This window comes from Spinacia oleracea, chromosome 4 (assembly GCF_020520425.1).
Source record: "Spinacia oleracea cultivar Varoflay chromosome 4, BTI_SOV_V1, whole genome shotgun sequence".
NCBI classification, from domain to species: Eukaryota; Viridiplantae; Streptophyta; class Magnoliopsida; order Caryophyllales; family Amaranthaceae; genus Spinacia; species Spinacia oleracea.
This window is the reverse complement of record NC_079490.1, coordinates 103,693,349-103,698,183: the sequence shown is the minus strand read 5'-3', so window position 1 is coordinate 103,698,183 and position 4,835 is coordinate 103,693,349. Positions and strand designations below refer to the sequence as shown.

The following is a 4,835-nucleotide window of genomic DNA, read 5'->3' as shown; positions in this document are numbered from 1 at the left end:
TGTATAATTAATACTGAACCGCATTTATTAGACTTAGCATTGAATGCATACTTGGATCAAGGGCATTATATCCTTCAGTCTCCCACTTATCCTTAGGGACAAGTGTGCATTTTCTAATTCCTTTGTCGCTCGATGCTTGCTCTTGAACATAAGGTAAGAGTTGTCATCCTTATTATGTCCAGAGGAGTTTCTCGATTTCAGAGTTCAACTGATCAAATAAACAGATAATCATAGCCTATGATTCATCTGAGCACGACCATGCATTTTACAGTTTCTAGCTCTCCGAGTGGCCTTGTACAACTTTCAGCATCTCATCCCGATTTATGGGAGGACAATCCCAATCTTACGATCTTGAGATTAGACTTCGTTTGATAGGTGATTACGCGAGCGTTGCCTTTATAGCCTCCTTTTACGGTGCGACGGTTGACAACGTCAAAGTAAGCAGTTCTCAAACAAGTAATCTCAAATCACTCAGGTATCGAGGATTAGTGTCTAATAATTTTAATGAAATTTACTTATGACAGATTTTCATCTCTTACAGTAAAGTTTCACAGGTCTGTCCGATACTAGTCTTCCCAAAGTAAGTATCTATGAAAATGATTGCGACATTGCCATGTCCACATAGTTCAAGAAACAAAACTACTAGTCATCTTGCATTCTAGTCGTCTAACGTTTTCTATGCGTCCATCTTTATAGAAAACTCCGACCAGGGACCATTTTCAACTTTGGACATTCAAGTTCACTTGATAGACATTTCTTAGTCACAGGACTGGTCCTGACAGTCTATCTTGAATATATCGTCAGATTGAAGGGACTCATCATTTAATAAACCACAAATTAAATGGAAAAATGAATTCCTATTCATTAATGTGAATGGTTAACCAATAATGTTTTAAAACATTAAATAAGGACATCAAAGCCATTCTCCAACATGCTTGATTCCCATAGCTGCAGTGTGCGAGTTGTGCTTCGCCTGCGGCAGAGGTTTAGTTAATGGATCTGAGATGTTATCATCAGTTCCAATCTTGCTTATCTCGACTTCTTTTCTTTCAACGAACTCTCGTAGAAGGTGAAATCTACGAAGTACATGCTTAACTCTCTGGTGGTGTCTAGGCTCCTTTGCCTGTGCAATAGCTCCATTATTATCACAATACAGAGCTATTGGTCCTTTAATGGAGGGGACTACACCAAGTTCACCTATGAACTTCCTTAGCCATATAGCTTCCTTTGCTGCTTCATGTGCATCAATGTACTCCGCTTCAGTTGTAGAATCCGCAATGGTGCTTTGCTTAGCACTTTTCCAGCTTACTGCACCTCCGTTGAGGCAAAAGACAAACCCAGACTGTGATCTGAAATCATTTTGTCGGTTTGGAAACTTGCGTCCGTATAGCCTTTAACAATTAATTCATCATCTCCACCATAGACCAGGAAATCATCTTTATGCCTTTTCAGGTACTTCAGAATATTCTTGGCAGCAGTCCAATGTGCCTCTCCTGGGTCTGACTGGTATCTTCTCGTAGCACTGAGTGCATACGCAACATCCGGGCATGTACATATCATAGAATACATTATTGAACCAATCAATGATGCATATGGAATCCTATTCATTCGTCCACGCTCCTCTAGTGTTTTTGGGCACTGAGTCTTGCTTAGAGTCATTCCATGAGACATGGGTAGGTAGCCTCGCTTGGAGTCCTCCATATTGAACCTTTCAAGCACCTTATTGATATAAGTGCTTTGATTGAGTCCAATCATCTTCTTAAATCTATCTCTGTAAATCTTGATGCCCAGTATGTAGTGTGCTTCTCCTAGATCCTTCATCGAAAAACATTTCCTAAGCCAAATCTTGACAGAGTTTATCATAGGAATGTCATTTCCGATAAGTAATATGTCGTCGACATATAATACTAGAAAAGCAAATTTTCTCCCACTGACCTTCTTGTATACACAAGATTCGTCTGCGTTCTTGATGAAACCAAAGTCACTGACTGCTTCATCAAAACGTATATTCCAGCTCCTTGATGCTTGCTTCAATCCGTAGATTGATTTCTTAAGCTTGCATACCTTTTTAGCATTCCTTGGATCCTCAAAACCCTCAGGTTGTGTCATAAACACAGTTTCTGTTAAAACGCCGTTTAAGAAAGCGGATTTGACATCCATCTGCCATATTTCGTAATCGTAATATGCAACGATTGCTAACATTATCCGAATAGACTTTAGCATTGCAATTGGTGAAAAGGTTTCATCGTAATCCACACCGTGGACTTGCCTGTAACCTTTTGCAACCAATCTAGCTTTGGAAACTTCAAGTTTCCCATCCTTGTCCTTTTTCAGTTTGAAAACCCATTTGCTTCCTATGGCTTGGTAGCCATCTGGCAAATCGACCAAATCCCAAACTTGGTTTTCAAACATGGAGTCTAATTCAGATTTAATGGTTTGTTGCCATTGCTTGGAGCTAGGGCTCTTCATAGCTTGTTTGTAAGTCGCAGGTTCATCACTTTCAAGTAATAGAACTTCATAGCTCTCGTTCGTCAAAATACATAAGTACCTTTCCGGTTGAGATCTATATCTCTGCGATCTACGCGGGGTTACATTTCTAGATGGTCCTTGATTCTCACCAGATACTTCTAAAGATCTCTGAGTTTCATCCTGAATGTCATCTTGAGCATTCTCTAAAGTTTGTTGTTCGACTCGAATTTCTTCGAGGTCTACTTTTCTCCCACTTGTCATTTTGGAAATGTGATCTCTTTCAAAAAGATACCATCTCGAGCAACAAACACCTTGTTCTCAGATGTATTGTAGAAGTAATACCCCTTTGTTTCCTTTGGATAGCCCAAAAGGATACATTTGCCAGATTTTGGATGAAGTTTGTCTGAAATTAATCGTTTGACGTATACTTCACATCCCCAAATCTTAAGAAAACACACTTTTGGAGGCTTTCCAAACCATAACTCATATGGAGTCTTTTCAACGGCTTTAGACGGAGCTTTATTTATAGTGAGTGAAACTGTATTTAGTGCATATAATAGTTTTTTTTAATAGCACAAATATGTGATTAAAACGGGATTTGGCCATTAATCCGATGAATAAATTTGATTTTCGTTAAGATAAGTGTGATAATTATCAAACGACTATGTGAACAATAGACTATGTGTATGTGTTTTGTGACATGCGTTATGAAGCAATGAATAAATTTTTAAGTCATAAACTACATATAATTGATAAGGAAATGTCATAAGAAAATTTAGATAGAAAATTTTATGAGAATTGAAGAATTGAAAACAATATTGGGAACTCTGATATTGACATTTGGGGTAATACGGTAATTCCCGAAAAACACATTCAAGCACCTAATTAATGAAATTAATTTTAATGGGAACTATTTGGGGAATACATGTGACATATAAGGGTATTAATCAAGGTATTCTAACCTCCTAATCACCCATTAAGTAAAGCTTAAACATAGATACTTCCAGCAGTACTCTGCAGCAGACCCACCTTGGGAAATGACCAAATTGACCCCCCTAAGAATGAGAAATTACAAAACTACCTACACCCACCCTTCCTATAAATACAGAGAAACCTCTCATAGTTTTCTCCACCCCAGAAAAGTCCAGAAACCCTCTGCCCAGAGCTCTTCCCTCCCCTCCTTCTGTCTCGCCAGTTCTGGCGTGTTCCAGGTGAGGTTTCACCTCCAATTTTCGTCCCTTTTCCTTCTGAATTTTTGCATGAAACTTTAGGAAATTGTTCTTTACCTATTTGTGCAGATTGGGTAAGCAATCGTTTGTGGAAAAACCAAGGGAAACCAAGCCAACCGAAGCCAAACCCACCAGCTAAGGTAAATCTGCTAGGGCTGTAACTTGGGTTGAATTAGTACCTTATTCTTGGGATTCTTCTTGTCAAATTCTTATATTATGTTGGTATTGAATTAAGGGAAAGTGTTAGTGAAGAAATCTCTGATTCGTGAGCCATAGTTGAGGAGATATCACCCCACAATTAAGGTACACAAAACAACCATCATAAGCTTCTTTTTAAAAGCTATGCTATTTGATATTTATGGATGATTTTTGGGTGAAACGAATTGTGTGAATTAAATATTGTTCTTGGTGATGAAATATACTTGGTTTCCTGTTTATTAAGTGGTTTTAGTTGCTGGTCAAGTCGTGATTGGTAGGTAGTCCAGCAGAATCCATCGAAACGAACCGTAGTTTCAATTGCAAAGTTTCCTTGTGTGATTTTCTTTTATAAACTGAATCAGTTGAATTATAGAACTTTGGGTGTAACCTTTTGTAGTCAAGATATTCATGTATTGACTTGTTTCCTTAGGGTTTAATTAGTTTTGAATAGAAAGGATTTAAATTTACACAAAAACCTCGGGAATTGCTCGTTTTCGCTTAAACTAAAAATCTTAAATTTCAAGCTCTTGTTTTGAAAAGAATTTGTGAATTTTGACAGCAATTATTTGAGAAACGAGATTTCAATGAAATATGAAGATAACCACTGCTAGTTCTTGAATTATTTATTTATAACTCGTGATGTAATTATGATATAAGCTTTTTGAAATGAGTTTTATGATTAAATTTATCAATTTTGGTAACCAAAAGAAGAAAATAAGCTATTTGATCTTTTAAAAAGTCTAATTTTGAGCAACCCATTATATTATGTTGTTTTCCAAGATAATATCTATTGTCTATTCGTTATCGAGTTTTGAAGATCTATTAACTATGTTAATATATTCTATATTTCAAACTTTTGATTAAGAATTTATTTAATTGGAGGAGTCAATATAATTTCCTGTAAAGAGTATGTTCGTATTGAATGATTAAGATCAATTT

The 4,835-nt window shown here is 36.8% G+C and overlaps 1 long non-coding RNA gene across 1 annotated transcript; it reads left to right on the top strand.

Annotated features, from left to right (window-relative positions):
* The first annotated feature begins 3,613 nt into the window (after positions 1-3,613).
* LOC130459262 (uncharacterized) lies at positions 3,614-4,001 on the top strand. The gene is made up of 3 exons (XR_008918533.1): positions 3,614-3,680; positions 3,768-3,838; positions 3,934-4,001. It is a non-coding gene; the product is annotated as an uncharacterized lncRNA (long non-coding RNA).
* The last annotated feature ends 834 nt before the right edge of the window (positions 4,002-4,835 follow it).